The sequence below is a fragment of the Equus caballus genome, chromosome 15 (genome assembly GCF_041296265.1).
Source record: "Equus caballus isolate H_3958 breed thoroughbred chromosome 15, TB-T2T, whole genome shotgun sequence".
Classification (NCBI taxonomy): Eukaryota; Metazoa; Chordata; class Mammalia; order Perissodactyla; family Equidae; genus Equus; species Equus caballus.
Window position 1 is genome coordinate 103975101 of NC_091698.1, and position 21768 is coordinate 103996868.

The 21768-nt window shown below is 42.2% G+C and overlaps 1 long non-coding RNA gene across 1 annotated transcript; it reads left to right on the plus strand.

Moving 5' to 3' along the window:
• The first annotated feature begins 861 nt into the window (after window positions 1-861).
• On the plus strand, window positions 862-6231 carry LOC111768239 (uncharacterized). The gene is made up of 4 exons (XR_002800419.2): window positions 862-953; window positions 1104-1320; window positions 3135-3264; window positions 5613-6231. It is a non-coding gene; the product is annotated as an uncharacterized lncRNA (long non-coding RNA).
• Window positions 6232-21768: the final 15537 nt, after the last annotated feature.

Sequence of the window (21768 nt, forward strand, 5' to 3'; positions counted from 1 at the left end):
GCTATTACCAAAAAAAAAAAACAAAAAGACAACAAGTGTTGGTGAGGATGTAAAGAACTTGGAACCCTTATACACTGTTGCTAGAAATGCAAAATGGTGCAGCCATTGTGGAAAACGGTTTGGAGGTTCCCCAAAAAATTAAAAATAGAACCATATGATCCAGCAATCCTACTTCTGCATATTTATCCAAAAGAATCAAAATCAAGATATTGAAGAAATATTAGCATTCCCTTGTTCATTGCAGCCCTATTCACAGTAGCCAAGTTATGGAAACTAAGTGTCCATCAGCGGAGGCATGGATAAAGAAAATGTTGTATATACATATAGTAGCCCCCCCTTATCTGCAGGGAATACGTTCCAAGACCCCCAGCGGATGCCTGAAACCACGGATGGTACTGAACCCCATATATAATGTGTCCTTTCCTATACATACACACATATGATGAAGTTTAACTTATAAATTAGGCACAGTAAGAGATTAACAACAATAATAATAAATTAGAACAATTATAACAATATACTGTAGTAAAAGTTATGTGAATGTGGTCTCTCTCTCACGGTATCTTATTGTACAAAGTCAACGCTTTTTCCATCTTTAAGCACTTATCACGCACTGTGGCTGAAACTTTGGCAGTTTGAGGTGTGACGGCAAAAGTAGCATGAATTTCTTTTTCCTTCTTCACAATTTCATGTATAGAAGATTCGTTCTTACCGCAGATCTTAACAACCTCAGCATACGATTTTTTTCTTTCCATATTAAGTGGCGAACTTTCACCTTTTCACTTGAAGGGAGGACTTTTACAGTTTCTCTTTGGCATATCCAAACTGTCAGCATCACTACCATTGTGCCCTGTGGCCATTGTGAAGTAAAATGAGGGTGACTTGAACACAAGCACTGTGATACCCCACGACAGTCGATCTGATAACCAAGGCGGCTACTAAGTGACTAACAGGCAGGTGGCGTCCACAGTGTGGATCCGCTGGACAAAGGGATGAGTCAGGTTCCAGGAGGGATGGAGCGGGTCTGCTTGAGATTTCATCAGGCTAATCAGAACAGTACACAATTTAAAACTTATGAATTGTTTATTTCTGCAATTTTCCAGTTAATATTTTCGGACTGTTGTCGACCATGGGTAACTGAAACCTCAGGAAATGAAACTATGGATGAGAGAGGACTGCTGTGCAGTGGAATATCATTCAGCCTTTAAAAGAAAGAGATCCTGCAACATGTGAAAATGCGGACAAACCCATGGACAACTTGGCATCTGATTATGCTAAGTCAAATAAGCCAGTCACGGAAGGACAAGTACTGCGTGTGAGGTAACTAGAACTGTCAAACTCCCAGACGCACAGTGGAAAATAGTGATTGCTGGGCCCTGGGGGGAGGAGAGGAGGAAGTGGGGAATTGTTGTTCATTGGTTGTGCAGTCTCAGTTACACAAGATGAGAAAGCTCTAGAGAGCTACTGTACAACATGGTGCCCATTGTTAACAACACTGTATGGGATTCCTAAGAATCTGTTCAGAGGGTAGATCTCATATTAAGTGTTCTTACCACAATAAAATAAAAGTTCTTTAAATAACAAAATAAAGGAGGTTAAATATGTAAGGACATTTGAAGGACTAAAAAGACATTCTTAACCAGTTCTGAGATCAGAAATGTTTAATAGAACCATCATGGGTTGAATTGTATCTCCTCCAAAACTTCACATATTGACACCTTAACCGCCAGTAGCCTCAGCATCTGTGTGGAGATGGCCCACAGGAAACGGAGATACACTGCCATTCAGGGCTTTCCTAAAACCAAATGGATTCCTTAAAGTAAGAAAGTGTTGTGTGAAAGAGAAATGAGGACTGAGAAGCATAAACATCTTACCTCTGGACCCACAGAGGCAGAATTCAGCCGATGAATAAGGTTTCCTAGTTCCTTATTAATTTACTCCCAATTAGCTGGCTGGCTGATGACTGCTTGATTGCCTTCTCCCTCTGTGTCTCAGTGCTTCCAATGGAAGATCATAAAATCAGTTCCATAGATGCCAATTGCCAGTCCTAGTGGTCTAGTGGTTAAGATCTCATGCTCTCACCACCATGGCCCAGGTTTGATTCTAAGTCAGGGAAACATACCACCTGTCTGTTGATTGATTTCAAATACCAGCAAGGTCACCCATGGTGGACAGTTTTCAGAAAAGCTTCCAGACTCAGAGAGACTAAGAAGAAGGACCTAGCCACCCATTTTCAAAAAAGATTGGCCATGATGGGGCTGGCCCCGTGGCCGAGTGGTTGAGTTCGCGCGCTCCGCTGCAGGCGGCCCAGTGTTTCGTTGGTTCGAATCCTGGGCGCAGACATGGCACTGCTCGTCAGACCACGCCGAGGCAGCGTCCCACATGCCACAACTAGAAGAACCCACAACGAAGAATACATAACTATGTCCCGGGGGGCGTTGGGGAGAAAAAGGAAAAAAATAAAAAATCTTAAAAAAAAAAAAAAAAGATTGGCCATGAGAAGCAGTGGAGCATTGTCTGATATAGTGCTGGAAGGTAGGAGGGTGGTGCAAAAAGACCAGGCAGGGTTCCACTCAGCTGTCCACAGGGGCACTAGGAGTCAGAATCCACTCTAGGGCACTGACAAAGACACCAATACAAATGGAAACGCGTGATCAATGAAAAAGATGTTATATATCAAGCATTGGTGTTTTCCTTATTTGAATGAATAACCTGTCACTTTACCCAGCAGATATCATTATTTTAATAAATTGAGATTTATGATATTCATAATCTGTTTATTGAATTCATATAAAATTATTGAAAAGTAATATAGCATAACTCATCCTTTTCTTTAAAATATAAATACTCAGTGTTTATATCCTTCAAATGAAGGGGAACATTCTCAGAGCTTGCAACGAGCATGATTACCCCCATCTTACATTACGTATATACTGGCTGAGGAATCGAGAAACTTCTTTAATAAAGACCGTGGCAGACTGCAGAGACTGAATTACGAGTTTTAATAACCATTTCAAATATTTGCGTATTCAACTTGTTCAGAAGGTATTGATTTGTTTGCCTATTATTCTTATGGAAAACTGATCTGAAAGCATGATACCAGGCGTGCACTTCCCTCTTTGAGATTATTTCAGGTTTAGGCAGAAGGAAATAGAGCTCAGAGGCAAGGACGCTGGCAGTCATGGCAAAGAGCACCCCAAGCAGACAGACGGGGCACCTGCACTGTGCTCTCTCCAGACCAGCTTTACTCCGGACCCCTGACAGGTAACCGCTGCCTGAGTCAGATGCCTCAGAACTCACCCTGGACTTCTTCTTCTTTATAATCCCTACCCCATTGGTCACAACTCTGTCAACACTGGCAATGCAATCACCCTGGACCCTGGCCCTTTCTCCAGCCCCACTGCTAGTGCTCAGGCAGTGGCATCACTTTCCACTGTGGAATGATCTGCTAAGGTGTCCTCATGTTTTCACTCCTTTCCATTCAATCCAGCTACCCACACAGTCCCAGATCCCCAAAGTTAAATTCATGGGATAAATCTGGTCATACCGCATCCTGACGGAAAACATTCAATGACTTTTTTTGTCCATCACACCAAATCCAGACTCTGTGGCCCTCTCCTGATCCCCTATTATCCGGCCCAGCCCAGCTTGGTTAGTCCAAACTTCGTGCATCTGTATCATCACTGGACAGACCCACTCTAGAAAGATTTTTTAAGTGTAATGTGTTCATATTTTTAACTTTTTAAGCAATTTGAATTTTTGCAAAGCTTTATGCAGTGATAATGGTTTCCCTTATTCAAAGTATAACAATAATTGAACGCTGTATGTACAGGAAGTAGAAGTAAAACTCAAGGAGGTTTTAATTACATGTTTAAAGATTATAATCCTTGCACGTGGATTTGGGGGACAATTATAATTTATTAAAATGATATAAAACTTTAGATCAATGTTCATATTATGTGATAACTAGGTTATTAACAGCTGGGCATACTTTCTATGCCAACCTGCTGCATAGTTTTTACCAATTTACTTTGGATAGAAACCCATTTCAACCTTAAGGTGTTCTCTTCAGTTATCTTATGGGGCAGGGGGGTTCTTGCCACAGACATGCTAGGTTGTTTAACATTCTTGAAGTCAAATTGTTAGGTTTTCCTGTTAAAATTCCAATACACATCCTTTATTCAATTAGCATCAGCTCTTCATTTCATCCATTCTCTTTTCCTGTAGCAACTGTGAAATAATAATTAAAACACTTTGTACAGCAGAAAGAAGAGGTCCTCAGGGCTTTGCTACATAATTTAGTTGTTAATAAACGGTTCTGTGAGAATAGAAATGGTTCCACTAGGTTCTATCCATTGTGGGTGGAAAGCCCAGCATATAAAATTGAATTATGATTGTTTTTATTAAAAATGAGAATAATTTTAATTGAAGAATGAAGCAGCACTTTCAGATTTAGACCATGGAATCTAACGTTCTCACTTGAGGAGTGAGAAGTAACCTGGCTAAGGTCCAGAAGCTTCCATGCCCAGAGGTCAGGGCTCCCTTCCCAGTCTTACACCACCACCACCGAGGCTGCTGGGTCCCTGACCCTAGCTGAATGACCCGCGGATGTTCACTGGTCAATACGGTGGCTGGAACCTGTGAAGCACTCAATGATGGTTAGTAATTTTATATCTAATTTCACTTTCTATTCCACGTGAAAGGAAAATATATTTTCACAAAATTACAAAGCCTCCAGCTAATAAGTCTACAAGGTGACAAGGGGGTTTGCAGGTCACTGACTTTTCTTGAATATTCAAGCCATGATAAATCACTTTTGCCACAGCCATTTCTATATGAAGTGGCTTTTGGCCTAAAAGTACTTAAATAATCATTTCATTTGCCATATGTAGACCAAGATGTTGGGTCTGCCCCAAATTTTTAATCCTGTAATTGTTTCCAGATAAATTTTGAGTAATATTTATTATTCCATACAGCAAGGAAAGCAGATTCCATTTAGAGCCAAAGAGGCCTCTTGAGTGGTTTCTAATGCCACCAAAGCACATGGCCTCCAGGCCAGCCCCAGGAAGAATTGATGAATATATATGGATCTTTAGGACTATGACCTCAAGTTAGCCCTGAGGAATCCATACATATTTGATGGGGATAAATCTTTATGAGGATTTCTTAAATAGCAACGTACCTATAACTAACATGATTAATAAGAAGATTAATTAATCATAATAATTAACAATTAGTAACAATTAACTGTAATTAATTACAATATATGTTAATGACATATATTAACATAGATAATATTAAGCTATATTATATTATATATTAAAGGTAAATATAATATCTATATATATCACAGTATATATTAATATGCAATATATTAATGTAGAATTATTAGTTATATAATACATATAAAATATGTATATAACATTAATATAGAACATGTAATATCAACATACGAACAATATTAAAGAACAAAAATCATTAATTATAATAATAAATCAGTGATTTTAAATAAATATTAAAATGATTAATAATAATATGGTTAATAACTAGTATGGCACTTTTCTTTGAAAAGTCAAATGAACTTCCCCATCTTATTTCACACACTTTCTCAGAATCCCTGTGAAGTTACCGGCCAGAGACGTCAATAATTACAGTGGGACAAAGTAAAGTACCAAGATGTCTCGTTTATCCAGGCAGAAAGTTTTCCAGGAGTGACACGAGGGCATATCTGTAGACAAGGCGACCTCCGAACCCGAGCGCCGCTCTCTAAAGGCGCAGGGGCCTGAGGACAGCCCCTCGTGTGCACGAGTGCGCCCAGCAGGCTGTCCGTCTCTCCTGGGTGGTCTCCCCACAAGCACTGGCTCGCCTCCTGCCTGCTTCAAGTAAAACGACTTCACCATTTACTTTTGAACACCAGTTGCTCGAGCTTTCCAACCCTCAATGCCTCGCTTTTTATAATCCATTGGAGTATTCTGTTAATCCCCGCCACCCCGGCCACCCCCACCACCCCCGCCACCCCCGCCACACACAGACCAGCCTGAATAGCTTTTGGGTTGCTTTCCAATTCAAGTGCCCAAAGCTGGGGCACTCCACGTTTTCTTTGGACTAAGAAAGCTTCTACATGAGTTATTTTTCTTCTGCCTGGTTAAAATATGCTGAAATAGTGCAAATCAGATGTCAAAGATATTTTAAACAGCAGCGTTTAACGAAAACCAAAACAAATAAATAAAACTACAGAAAACAGGAACACTAGCAGGCTTATCTCTAATAGCTTCTGCCAGAACCAAGTCCTCATTTCAGATCGTGAACAATGAGAAAAGTTTAGAAAGGGAAAGTGCTTATTTCAGTCTGACTGTGGCATTAATGAGAGATTAGGTGGAGGCACTCAGGGGTGGGAGTGGAATGAAGTATGTGCTTGTTGTGTGCCTGTGTACATGCGTTTGATTCCAGAATAATACGTAAATCAAATCCACATTTTTAGAATTATTTTTTATCATTTCAGATTGATTGGCTTGGTTAGAAAAAAATCCATATACAGGAAATAAGAAAAGCAGAAAATCTAAGCAACCTAAGTGGGTTAAACCTAGAAACGTATTTTCAGTTGAAATAGACACTCCCAGTGATATTGAGATATATATTTTTAAAAACACACATAGATATATATTTTTATAGAGAGAGATGTTTTTACAATATGTATATATTTTTAAGAATATATATCATCACAATGAATTCAGACATATATTTCCATATGTACATATAGTACAATTATAAAATTAGCTTCTGTTTGTGAGAGTTTTCTTTTACTTCTTTAAAGCTGTAAATATGAGGACGTGGCTCTCTTTGGCAGAGCCCGAGTGGCCCTCTGCATTTACTCTCTTTCTGAAGTGAATGCTTAATTGAATCGGAAACTGTCCTTCGTGCCTCACAAGTCACAGATCTAGGTCTCGGTTAACTGCCCAGAAAAGCCCAGGAAGCTGGTGCTCAGAGCCACGGACAGTGGAACTTCAGGACCCACCTCCCGGGCAGGCTGTGACAAGCCCCAGCGGGAAAGACTCAGAGCATAAGGGTCAGATCAATTAATGACAGTCTCTTATGCTGGCGCAGCATGTCACAGTTTAAAAAAGGTCCAAATTCTATTTGAAAAAAACACTAATGCCCATGAACTCCTGGGCCTGCTCAGCGGTGAGGCGGGCATGGTGGGTCAGGCCACAGGATTTCCTTGCTGCAGACAAAATCCTGAGGGTCTCAGAGCGTGTGGGATTTGCTCAAGAAGTGAAGGCCAGAAGGAGCCAGAGCCCAGAGCAGACTGCGTGCTGCTGTCAGATGAAGACACAGGGGTGGCAGTGCAGCCTGAGCCGGGATCCCGTCTCTGCCAGTGGCTCTGCTGTGCAAAGTGGGGCAAGTCAACCGCTGTACCTCCTTTCCTACCACCTCCGTGAGCTTTCGAGGCAGTCAAACGTGTTAACACTATAAGATGCTTAGAATGCTTGGAATAGTAACGGTCGTGGACTACTAGCTACTGTAATACATGTGGCCCTTACCCTCAGAAGCAGATTCATATGAATACCTGAAGGCTTGGGAGCATGTTCTGAGAAAACACCAAAATCAGCAATTTAAGAAAAGAAAATACCTGTTGGATTAATTAGACTGAGGACAACGTAATCCACAGCTTCTGTTCGAGCCATTCCATGTTAGTGCATCTGAAAGCTCTTTTAGGCCCCTCTTGACTGAGTATTTGTTTTAGCTTCTTAAAATCCTTAAAAGGTATTCATTAATAAAAACCAACAAATGCTCATTTTATTTTCTTAGAATTTTCTGAGCTCAGGGACTAGTATTAAGATGTTGGATCTCTGATGAACGGCCGAGGTGCAGAGCCCAGGCCTTGGAACCACAGGGACCTGGCTCAGACTGTTACTTCTGATGTGGTCTGAGGAAAATTACTTCACTTTCCTGAACCTCCATTTCTCTACCTGGAACCCTATGAGCTAAACGCTTATTTCGCAGGTTTCTTTCAGAATTGAAGGTAATGAGTGTGAAGTTCCTGATAAATAGGAGGAGCCTGATATTTAATACCTCTTCTTACTATAATTGTGGTGACAAGCAATAGTTGAAATCACACCTATGAGTACCTTTTTTTGAAATAAACGTGAATTTGTTCTTGTATTCATTTCCTTGAGCTGCCATAACAAAGCCCCACACACGGGGCAGCTTAAACAACAGAAGTGCACTGTCTCAAAGTTTTGGAGGCCAGAAGTCTGAGAGCAGGGTGCTGCCGTGGGTGGCTCCCCTGAGGAACGTGAGGGTGAATCTGTCCTAGGCCTTGCTCCTTGGCCCCCATAGGTGGCTGTCTGCAACTTCACGTGGCATTCTCCCTTTTCTTGCCTGGCTCTAAAGTTCTGCTTTTCACAAGGACACCGGGGGTTAGGGCACCAGCATATGAATTTAGGAGGGACACAGTTCAACTCATAACATATACACACATGATAAACTATTAAAAAGAGCAAATGACTGATAAACACACAGTTAAGAGGTAGCTCCAGGGGCCAGAAGGAGAAGGGGATGGGATGGAGGACAGAGAATGAGGAAGTTCTAGCCCTGCCTGAGGTGATGGGTTCACAGGCGCTCATTACAGTGGAATGCTTTGTAACTTAGATACTTCATGTTTATTAGTTTATGTATGCCAGACAGATGTTTTAAAAGGAGAAAACAAGACAGTAAGAAGTGGTTTTCACTCTTTCAGAAAGCAAGAGAATTAAACTCCCTCAAGCATAAACAGAGCTCGCCTCCAGCCCAAGCACCACAAAGAGCCATGAAGCCCTTGCTAGAAACTGACAAACTAAAGTCAACAGCTAGTAGAGTCTTGTCTGTGCAACATCTCCCTTCCTCTAATTGAGATTTTTATAACTATTATCGTCACTGCTACCCTACAATGCATACCCTTGACCTGACCTAAACAATTTGGAAGAATTTGTAGTCCTTGATGGTAGCACAAACTGCTATTATCAAGCATCTTCCTGGAAAGAAGACTGTTGAACCTTGGTGTCTTAACCAAAAGCCTCATTACTGCTTCCAACACTCAGATTCACCTTGTAAAGCCCCCCAAAGCAGTCCATTTCCCACAGGAACTTCTAGGGATCCATCCGGCATGACTCCCCTGAGTCTCATTTATATGGATGTGACTCCTTGAGTCTCCTGGCTCCTGTGTTTTGCTTTCTTCATTGTGGGGTATTTAGTTGACTCTGCTAAAACCCAAATAATAATGGCTGACACTTACATGGCATTGACTATGTTCCAGGTATGACTTACATCAATTCGCATAGATTAATTCACCTAACAACCCAGTGAGGTGGTGCATTAGTGCCCCTACGTCACAGATGAGAAAGTGAGATACTGAAGTGGCCCAAGGTCTCACAGCTAGTATGGAGAGAACCTGGACACACTGACCCTAAACCCAACTTCTGAAACTTCTGACTTGTCCACATCAGGGATCACAACTTCCAGTGCTGACTTCCACGTCCAAGAGGCTGGAGCATCCTCTGCAAGGTTTAAGCTCCTCCTGACGTGAATCAAGAACCATCCAGACACTACTCAGTGAACAGAAGGACTAAGCTAGAAATGGTTGTTTTATTGACCTAAATGAGTTCTTCTAACATAGCTAACCGGCTGACAGTGTGTAACTACTATCTGTATAAAATGTGCAGGAAACAGTGCTTTACCCAAACAGTGGGCTGAAAAATGTCCAGTTCCTTCAGTCCACCAACCTCTGACAGTCACAGGAACTGTTACTCAGATAATAAAGTGTTACCCAGGGAGACCTATGAAAACACCATGTATCCATCTTCACCATGATCCCAGGCCCAGGTGTGGGTTTCACCAGACTCTAGAAATTTCCGGTGGCCACAGTGGGCCCTTAAAAGGTTTGCTATCATTGTATTAGGGACTTCCTTGTCCCCACCCAAACCATGGACATAACACCCTGTGTGAGAAAATATTATCTTTCAGATTAGAGAAATCTTCAAAATATATAGGTCTTCTTGGGCAGCCAACTGGTCAACAGCTTGTCCTCAGTGTGAGGAACAATAGCAAGCCTCTCTTTTGATAGTCTCCTTCTGGCTAGACTTGTAGTTGTGGTCCTATTACTTCAACATGGCTTAATCCAAGTTCCTTTACACCAGCTGGGAAAAATTAATTTCCTAATGCTCATTTTACATGCTGTTTAGTCATACCAGAATTGGTCGTTCTAGTTCTGTTTAATGACATCCAGAGAATGGCTTAGTTGGTGTGATTTAGATAGAGGAAAAATTGAATACACATGCATACACACAGACAGTAACTAGAGATTAGAGATTAGATAATAGAGAGACAGATGGGGATATATAGATAAACCTGAAGATAGAGACCCGGTGGAGCAAAGCTACCATTAGAATATTGAGAAAATGGTTAAAAATAAAGAAAGAGTTGGAGAATATTGAACTGAAAAGAAACCTATTGAAAATGCAAATTAGAAGGAATTTTAACAGAATCCATAGACATTATCTCATAGAGAAAAGGCACACACACAGAATCTTGGGCTTGACCATGAGTTTTGCAACCACTTATCAGCTAGACTTTAAGGAAATAGTAATTCAACTAAATTATTCTCTGGAGCAATTGGGCCATAGCCAGTTCTGAATTCTGACGTTTACTAGAATGCTGCTTCCATTCTATCTGAAGAAGGAGAGCTTCTCACCCACAATCACCTTTACAAATACAATCTCCTTATTCGCAGGAAACAAAAAGAAAATTTCAAATGAGCAATAAATGAAAGTGTCATCAAATATCAAAACACATGAGGTATAAAGAAGAAGGCTTGTTGAATGTAGTCTTAATTCTGGACTGAAGAGCTAATAGAACCAGGTTCAAGTTCCCCAGCCTAAAATCCTCTCCAGATGATCATCTGCTTCTCTGGGCCAAAGCACAGGGAGTTAAAATAATTGTTTAAATTATGATGAGACTCTAGGGCACATATTTTACCTATATTTTAAATTTTTTAAATATAGTCAAGGCCTAACCACATAACAAAAATTATTTTTCCCAAATAACATATGGTAAAGAAGTGACATAAGTATCATAAGAACAGAAGTCTTCACTTATGCTTCAATCTTTTCCTTGGATGTAGCACTCTTTCAATCAATAATAATCATCAAAGAATAATATGCTTATAACACACCTGAGCTTTCAAGAAAATAAATATGTACATCTGCTTAAAAGTGGTTGATTGTATTATTTAAAATATGCAACCTCATCTGAAGAATGACAATTTCTAAAAGCAAGCAAAGTTACTTGTTTTGAGAATGCCAGCTGTAAAAGAACTTCAGGTGATACGACGCAGAGTAATTAACGCAGAGTAATTAATGATGAGAAAATGCTACCCGACATTCACAGGAAAGAAAAAGATAAGCAGGGGTCCACTGGAGAAGCACAGCTAGCATGCAGGTTGTTTCTTATGATCTTTTCCACAGTGTGTGTAATCTCAGTAATATCTGTGATTTGTTCATAGCTTGCTAATAGAGAAAGTATTGTGCTGTGATAGATTCAAGTTACTTCTATCTTGTAAAGCATCTAATACATTTCAAGGAGTGTTGACATTTCACGCATTTTTGAGTTGAGGTCATTTGAACCTCTTAAAAATCCTGGGAAATATTACAATCTTCTTCACACATAAAGGAAAAATCTAGTATCTAAAAGCTGAGTGAGGGGCTAGCCCAGTGATGCAGCAGTTAAGTTCGCATGTTCCACTTCAGCGGCCCGGGGTTCGCCGGTTCAGATCCCAGATGTGGACATGGCACCACTTGTCAAGCCATGTTGCGGTAGGCATCCCACATATAAAGTAGAAGTAGAGGAAGATGGGTAAGGATGTTAGCTCAGGGCCAGTCTTCCTCAGCAAAAAGAGGATGATTGGCAGCAGATGTTAGCTCAGGGCTAATCTTCCTCAAATAAATTAATTAATTTAATTAAATACAAAAAAACTTTTTAATATCAACATCTGATCTAAATCATATGTTTGCAAATTTATGACCACCTTGCTAAGCTCAGCCAACAGCCTGGTTTTTGTAAATAAAGTTTTATCAGCACACAGCCATGCTTGCTTTTGTCTGTGTTGTTTATGGCTGATTTTTCTACAACAGCAGAGTTGAGTAGTTGTGACAGAGACAGTACAACCACAAAGCCAGAACTGTTTACTACCTGGCCTTTTACAGAAAACATTTGCCAGTCCTGGCTTAAACTATGAACTAACAACCAAGATCCTGAAATACTTGAGAAAAACCAGTCATAGAAAAAGATGTAATTAAATAAACAGAAGAATGAAAACAAAAGATAATGCCTGAATTAGAAGAAAACAAAAACAAACAACAGAAAACTCCAATTACTGTCCAAGTTGACACTATATACTCCAAAGAACAAAAGAATATATTAAATCTACCACTAAAAAAAAGAAAAAAGAAAAAAAACAGGATCAGATATCTTTTAAAAAGGAACAATATGGCAGCAAGTAAAGCTCTTGAAAATTTTAAACGAGACTGCACAAAATAGTCAGTAAATGGTCAGAAATGAAGGCAGATAACTATCACAAAAAAGCAGATTAAAAAGGCAAAGAGTCAGAAAACATAATGGCAGGAAAAAATAAGAGACCCAGAATCAACTCAAACAACCATCTACCAGGAGTTCCAGAAAAGGAGTTCAAAGAAAAAGTTACAGAGGGAATTATCTAAGAAAATTCCACAGAGACGTCACAGAACTGCAGGATATGTCTCCCTTTTCAAAGGTCTCTGTATCTATCATCTACCTCAACACGACAGAAGACACAAGCACAATAGCAAAGTACAGGTATGTGAAATTTTAGAAGACCAAAGACAACATGAAGATTTCCAAAGAGAAAACAAAACGATACACAAAGGAACAGGATTCGGAATAATAGTAGATATGTCAACAGCAACACGGAAGGAAGGAGATAATATAGCAAACCTACAGAATCCTAAGGGAATGATTTTTTTTTTCCCTAGAATTTTATACTTAGCCAAAGTATCAGCCAAGTGTGATGGCCAAAAAAGGCCCTGTCAGACAGAAAATGGCTCAAAAATTCCCACGCAATATTTCTTAGGAGACACAGGAGGATGGACTAAGAAAGACAAGGGAATGAACCAAAGAAAAGAAAGAAATACAATCAGGGAGAAAAGAGGAACAAGCCATGTAATCTGTCGAGAGAAGTCCTTGAAGACACGTGTGCCGCAGATCCGGGCTGTAATCGGTCCAGCCTGGTGAAGGAGGGCAGCAGGCTCTGAGAGAGAAAATTCCCCGAGGACAGAAGGCTGTTTGAAGAAATGCAAGAGGCTAGAAAATCATCCAAGTGAAAAAAAACAGTGAGAAAATGGAAGAAAAGCAAATACCATATAGAAAAAGAAATGCAGTTTCAGTACACAATTCAACTTTGCAGTAAATAATATTTAACAACAATAATGAGTAAATCCTGATTTAGGTAAACTAGTGTTATTTGAGAGAATAGAAGGCTGAGGGAGAGCTAAATTCTCTTCTACTGTAGCAGGAATCAACTGGTTATGTTTAAGCTTAATCAAAGCATATTTTATAGAAATAAGAAGGAAACTACCAACAGAAATACCAGAGTTAAGTGTAATCTCTGGGAAGCTGGTCTGAGGGCTACAAAGAGTTGGAAAAAGGGTGATTCTCCTCTCCAATCATAAGCTATTTGGTATTGTTTGAATTTTTAGGGGTGCATGTGAGTTATTTTTATTTTCTTAGCTTTTAAATAAGGAACTGGAAATGCGTAACTTAATTACTGCCGTGCTGCCCAGATGACCCTGCCATGTGGCCAGGTTTGGGTGCATGGCGGACTGCCTCTGACTTCGTGGTGGTGACCATGACAGGCCGTTTCACAGGCCAAAGTGTTTCAGTTTATTTAGCTCTTCCTAGTGTTTGCTCATTTTCGCTTGACTGACTTCTTTCAAAAAAAATATTTTTATTGACTAAGGGATTCATTAAATACAAAAATGAAACAAATTAGTGGTAGGTAAGTAAAACAAAATAAATGTGATTTTTGGTTGTTTTTCTCTTTTGCTGTTCTTGAACAATAAGGGTGTGAAATGTGACAAGCAATAAAGCATAAAAAAACATATGCTAAAAGGGTCTTTATTCCTGCTAAGTTTGCACCAAAAAAATTGCTTTTATATTTTTAGGAGTCACAACAAACCATGTTGTTTAACAACAAATCACGTTGTTAAAGAGATAAAAACAAACCAGTTGCTCAGAAGAGATGCAATCGTTGGGGAAAGGCCTGTCAAGGAAAGTAGGGGACATGGCAATTTACAAGAAATAACTCAGTTTTAGAATTATTGATCTCCATCCAATGAGGCTACTACGTAAGTTTGTAAGAGCTGAAGAGTTGAGCCAGTCTGAGATTCTAGTGGTATAAAAGGAGATTGATTCATGTCTGGAAAGATGATGATAACTCAATAAGCATATGTCCAGAGTCACAGAATCCTAGAATCAGATGTGGCCTTAAAGGTCATTTAGTCCATTCTGTCTGGGCTTTGACAGATTGGCCTCTGAAATGCTAAAATGATAGTCCTGAATAGAAACTCTGCCGCATCCCTGCCCAAAACGGCGATGTGAAATGAGCAACATTCTTCCACTGTCTTGAACCTAACTCCCTGCCTTCTCCCCTAAGCATCAGTTTTGAAATCCATCTTGTTTTCACCTGAATTTCTTAGAAAGATATGTGAAGAGCTTGATAAACAAAATGCATCTCAAAGAGACTCTTAAAAAACTAAGTCTATTTTTTTAAATGAATTTGTGCTCTAATGATAGAATACCAGATAATGAGGAAATTGTTACCATTTGCGTTCCACTGAGTCCTGCCCACTTTGAGAATCACTCCCAAGCTGGCAGAAGTGCACTGTCTCAGTGACGGTAAAGAGAATGTGAGGAATGAAGCTCAGGCTGATGACCTCTCGCCCACAGCAGGGCACACCTGCCTGCCTTTTGCTCCACCGCCACCATCTCTGCTCTCCGTTTTCCCCTCTGCTCCAGTCCTCGGGTGTGGCTTCTTGATAGATGATTCTGCTAAGTTCACGGTCCTTCTTTGTGCGCTACACCTTAGCCCATCTCCTGTGACACTCCTGTGACACTGCCCACCCCGAACTCTGTTTCCTCTTCCAGGACAGATCCTGGGCGCTTCCTGTCCCTTCATTCACACTGCATAGATGTTACTCCAACCCAGCCTTTTTACCTAGGCTTAATGCGCCCACTCAATGGCATACAGCATCTCTCACCATCCAGAGTTATTTAGACCACCTTCCAGCCTGCCTTCCCCAGATCCCCCTGGCCCCTGTGATTTCTTATGCTCACTCTCTGATACCCATCTCAGACCCCCTTGGCTGAACACACGTCTCAAACAAGTTTTCTGGCATCACTTCAATGTTCTCCCTCAGGGTTTGATTTTGCTATTTGCCCTCCAATCCCACCACACATTTCTCCTAGTAGACACAACCTATGCTTTGAGCATAGTCCAAGATCCCAAACAGATGAACCAGCCTTCCTCTGGCCTTCCAATCAGGGGAGCATTCTCAGGCGTCTGCCACACCGTCCCTGACAAGCAGGGAGGAGAATGTGCACAACAGAGCAACTCTGTGAAATCCATCCTTGCCACTTGTCCGGTAGTTAAAGGCTTTACAAATTACTTTTACAGGCATCATCTCATTTGATCCTAGGAGATACACTGCATAGGAACTGCGCTCCTCTTTGACAAATAAAACAACTAAACCTAAAACATGAGTCACTGTTTTATCTAAAGCTGCACAGATGCGAAAGGATGAAGTAAAGCCAGAGCTGCCACCTTCTGACCAAGGTCTTCCCATTGCACCTGCCTGTCACTTTGTGCGCTTAGGAACTTGCTTCATCGCAAATTCCCAGGAGCAGGGAACAATTCAAGGTGGGGAGAAAAAAAGGAAAATGGTGAGAGTTAGAGATGCAGAGCCTCAAATGAGGCCACGAAAGAGTCAGGAACTGAACAGCAGAATATTCACTCAGACCACCACCTGCAGGGGCAGGCCCAGGGCTTCCTCTGGAACTACAGCTGCTTCTCCCGATTGGTGGGAAAATGCACCTTTCAGAGTAGGAAATGCAGACTTCTATGTACTAGAGAATTCATATACAGCTACATGGGTTACTGATTTTTATTGGTCACAAAAGTGACCTCAATATCAAAGCTACACAGAACATAATTTAATTTCCTTGGATGATGCAAAAAGCGTTTCTTGGTCTTAGAGGTCCTCTGTCTGGGTCATTGCTCTGAGCATGTTATCACTGCAATGAAAGTATATGGCTGTGCGAATTAATCTCACATTCTCCCTGTCCGAGAGTTTGCCCCAGTGCTGACCGAACAATGCAGCTAAGAGGGCTTGGCTGAGATGCTCACAGCACAATGGAGTAAGCCCAGCTATTGCTGTGCTCCCTCTGCCCGCTGATCACATTAATATTAAATGGCATAAGCTTTTCTTCAACCCAGTAGGAATGGTCTAGTGTCAGATCTAAAACCATCACATTCATGCTGTCACCTGATACTCCCCTCTCAAATTCTTCAGGCCACACACATGCCATTGTCCCTCCTTCTCTACCTGAATCCTACCAGCCCATGGGGAAGGCAGCAGGCCATCCTAAGCAGCATCTTTCCCAAAGCGTAGCTGCACACTTTGGAGCGTCCTCCCTCCGCAAGCTGTGAGAAACAGGTACTTTTGTTCATGAAAACTGAACTGGAGAAAGGGCCCCAGGAACCCCAGCAGAGGGAGCAGGACTGCTCTGGAACATAAAGACGAGGCGTGTTGTGAACTTCACACTTCTCACAGGCTGCTTTAAATGTAGCAGGGATTCAGAATCCAATGACTCAACACAGATGCTTAAAATGGAGCGTGTACACTGCTGGGATTCCCACGTTTGAAAGCTAGGATGGCTTTGGGTTCCTGAGTGTGGAATTTTCATTCCAGGAGGCCAGGCAGTCAGTGCAAAGCATGACGGCGTACAGTGGGGCTGGGGAGGATGGCAGTGCCCGTTTAAAACACAATAAGCAGAGATCAGAGATCACTGACTTTTAGTCTCTGTATCTGTTCAGTTGACTCATTAAATTGTCATTGATCGCCTGGTAATGGATAGTCCTATGCAGGGTAGTTTTGGGGACGCAAAACAAATATAAGGCAGGGTCCCTACACTCCAAGAACCTAAGACATAGGTGTGAAAATAAGACATACGTTCCCAAAGCAGTCAGTAACAGAAGACGGGCAATTATTAACCGGTAGGATGAGCGGGCGGGGCCGTAGCAGACAGCACAGATTTGTCTCCATCACTTGGGCAGCTGAGTATCTGAGAATGTCCTTTAGCCCAGGGTCCAGTTGTGGGGACTGCTTGCTAAGAATGCACTAAAGGTAAAAAATTAAAATGAGATAACATAGAAAATGAAATAAGATTTAAAAAGCACATAGTAGAAACTCAAAAGTGAAGATGATGATGATGATGATAATGACAATGATAGTGATAGAGTATTTGTCATCATATTAGGGACATGATTTGACGCAGGGTGGATTTGCAACTCATAGCCATAGAGTTGTGACATATATAATGGTCATCTCCTGAATCTGTGGATTCTGGTTTATCATTTAAAATTTATCCATTATAATTTTAATGAGACAAAAGAATACAAATTCTACAAATATAATGGTTTCAAATATTTAAAAAGCATTCAGAAACCATAAAACCCACCTAATATCTTTCCAACAAAGAGACAGGGAGAAACCCAAGAAAGAAACTTGTAGCACACCAGTGCCCAACTTGCCTGCAGTTCCAGATAGCTAGACTGTGACATGCAACGCATGGCTTCCCCTCAGGCAGAATTTCCACATCTACATAACCCTGACGTTCAAAGTTCATCTGCACACTGTATCTCAATGCCCAAATCTTATAGCGGAATCATTTTAGGGACCACAAACTTTATAGTGTTATACACAGAAACTGCCTATAAGGGCATATATTACACAAGTGTGTATTGATATCTGTGTATGTGCACGCATATATACACATATGTATTCTATATAAGGTCATGTAAATCCATTATGTATAAAAAATTATATGTTGCAGATCACAATTCAAACTGCTTGTAGAGTGAAGGAATGCAGTGACGCAAAGTTGAATTCTAGCTGCCAAGCAATATTTTGTTGAAGAAAACCTCCTCAGCCCGTAGTTACTAAATGTAGACTCCCTTTCGTTATAACAACAAAGACCCCTATTTAAACAGCACTTTCCATTCTCATCACAAGAAGAAATAATTTATAACTATGTATGGTGACGGATGTTAACTAGATTTACTGTGGTGATCATTTTGCAGTATATACAAATATAGAATCATTATGTTGGACAACTGAAATTAACATAATGTTATATGTCAATTATATCTCAATATAAATAAATAAGTAGCACTTTCCAGCTTACTGCCCACTCCCATGGCTCTCACAGGAACTCTCCAAGTTCAGCGAGAGGTGTGGACAGGTGTGAAGGCTCTGTGGGCATCCTCTGTCTTGTGATTCATACTCCCCTTGGTATTAATTCCAAAGCAAGCATGGTCCAACACAGCCGGCTACAGGCGGAACCTGATTGCATAAACAATTAGCCAAAAAAGCCCTTTCTGGACCTGAGATCTGACTGAACATCCTGGGCAGAAAACGTCAGGGGCGTCAACTTCAAGATGGAGGGTTTTTTTCCCAAGCCATTTATAAAATTAAAGATTATATACTTTTTTTCTTGCAGCTGCCCAATCACAGATACGGGGGCTCTGCCTTCCAAGCCCACTCATATAAAGCAATTGCAACACCACGGTACTAACAGGGAGACTGGAGTGTTGCACTGAAATAAGAATCGATAAGAATGATCAAAGCCAGCTGGGCTAGGGAGAAAAATGAATGAAACTTGGAAGAGAAGAATTCTTTTCACATCTGACTCAGGTGCTTTGCAGCGCCATCACCCGCTTGAAGGCTGTGGCATTGAAGACTGTGGGATGACCCTATCCCTGAGTCCACTGAGAGCCTCAGCCAGACCAGCCAGCCCTGGCAAGGACCCTGCACCCACTGCTCCAGAAAATGAGAGCAACGAAGAGGCCCCATGGGGAGCCTAAAAGCTAAGGAAAAGCGAGTCAAGACTCACGGCAAAGGAAGCCGCTGCACAGAAAAGAGAACCCAGAAGTCACTTCATTTGGGGAAGCTGCCCAGGAAATGGGTCGTTTTATTTTGAGCTTCGCTATCAAAGACCTTGCTTCTAAACTCAGCACACAGGTTCCTAAATTGCTCATCGCACAGATGGCCAAGCTCATTGACATTCACCCATAAAACTCCATCGCAATTCCCTCCTTGTTCGTGTCTACACTCTCACTGCTCCAAGTGTGGACCATGGGATAGCGGCTTCAGTGTTACGAGATAGAAATGCCAAATCTGGGGCCCCATCCCAGACCCACTGAGGCAGAGCCTACCCTTTACAAGATCCGGGGGATGTGTGTGCACAATAGAGTTTAGGAAGCGCTCCAGAGAACTCCCTTAAAACCCCAAATCACGTACATCTGCTCCAAGCTCAGTGGCTGTGACTGCTCTCTCCATCTTCTGGAAAGTTCTGCAGGTCACCTGCTGCCGCACCAAGGCCACATCTCTGGGACCCCACAAGCCATGCTGTGAGCCAGTCACGAACAGAACCAATCTTGGGAGCAGTAGTGACCTACATGGCCATCTTTCTGGTCCAGTGCCCTCAATTCACAGATGAGGAAACTAAGACTAAGTCCCTCGGAGCGTGACACAGGCGAGGGCAGGCCTCACGGCTTCCCTGATTCCTGGTTTACTCCGTTTCTTACTCCGTCACAAGCAAAGCCCAGGTCGTAGCTCAGGAGACGGGTGTGAGGAGTCACAGTCATGAAGGGAGAAGTCAGAAGGAATCTTGGAGACACTAGAGCGGCCTTTATGTTTCACAACGAGGAGCCAAACCTCCGAGAAAGCACGGAGTTCCACAGCCCACGTCAGACAGCGGCAGAGCCCTCACGAGCCCCAGATCTCCCACGTCCCGTGTGACATCCCGGATGACAAAGCCTACTCCATCTTCCTGACACGTTTCCCCCGGTCTTCTAGCTGAGGTACATGCTGGGTTAGCAGATGGTTCTGACTCGCTTCCACCGCCCGCAGCCAACAGCCGTGGGGCCACCACAGAGCAGACCTCATCATTGCTGGCTCTTGTGTGAGAAGCCCCGAAATTCCCTCCTTCTGGGCCTCAGACCTCCTCCAACACCATCCTCCAGGGTTCATACCTTTTCCTGCCCTTGGAGCCCTTAGGGAAAAACTGTATTTATTCCTTCAGTTACCACAGTAACAGCCACTGTTCTCTACCCCTCGGCTTCTCACTCCCACGGCCAGGTTAGCTTATATAAAACAGGCACTCCACAGAGGAGGGAAGAGGCTGCTCGGAATGGGCCCCTTCCTGTTCCCGTGGAATATCTGGATGAAGCCTCCCGGTGACAGTTCACAGGAAAGCTTCCTTCCCCTCCTATGCGCCAGAGCTAGTCACAATAGTGGGGGCGGGGGGGAGGAGTGAAATTGGTTCACTAAATGATGTTGCAGTTAATTTCAACTGAAAACCTTTTTAAAAAACAGGAATTTAGACTTGCTGTTGACAAATGTATCATTCTGATTTCTCTCCTTAGTCATGGGGAAAACCAACATTTTAAGTGGTCAGGGGAGGCCAAAAAGGCCCAAAAAGAAAGCAAGCAGAAGGACAGAGCAGGAAGAAGGAAGAGGGGGGAGCAGGAGGAGGGGAGAGGAGGGGAAGGGAGAGGAGGAGGGGAGATGGAGCCACAGCAGGAGGAAGAAGCATCTTAAGGAGGAGAGAACTGTTAGTTCTACCAAATGGTTCAAGAGGCCAGATAAACTGAAAACTGAAAGATGCTGCATTTGTCTGCTAGGGCTGCCAGAACGACAGAATTTTGTCCTCTCAGTTCTGGAGGCTAGAGGTCCAAGATCAAGGTGTAGGCAGGGCCATACTCCCTCTGAGACTCTGGACAGAATCGTTCTTGGCCTCTTCCAGCTTCTGGCAGTGGCTAGCAATTCTTGGTGTTCCTTGATTTGTAGGCGCATTGCTCCGATCTCTGCCTTCACCACCACATGGCCTTCTTCCTTCTGTGTGTGTCTATGTCCAAATTTCCCTCTTCTTGGAAGGACACCAGTCACTGAAGTAGAGCCCACCCTAATCCAGTGTAACCTCATCCAAACTTGATTACATCTGCAAGAACCCTGTTTCCAAATTAGGTCTTGTCCTCGGGCGCTGTGGGTTAGAACTCCAACATATCCCATATCCCTTTTGAGGGGCACAAGTCACCCCACAACAGATGCCCAGCAGACGTCAGCATAAGGAGGCCACAGGTGACCTTCAACATTTTATGACAGAACCTAGCGAGCAGTGAGGTAAGGAGTAGCGGGGATTTAAGGAAGTCCAGAGGGCAGAGGGCAACTCCCCTTCCAAGGAGCCTGGCTGGAGTGGAAAGAAAAATGACAATCGATAAAGAGGGCACTGATAGCTCTCTGTTTGCTTTATGAACAGATAGAGGTGTGTTGGTGAGCGGAACGGAAGGACCCAATAGAAAGTGAGAAGTTGGAGATGCAGGGGAGAAACATTGACTGACAGAGTAAAGTCTTGATGGAG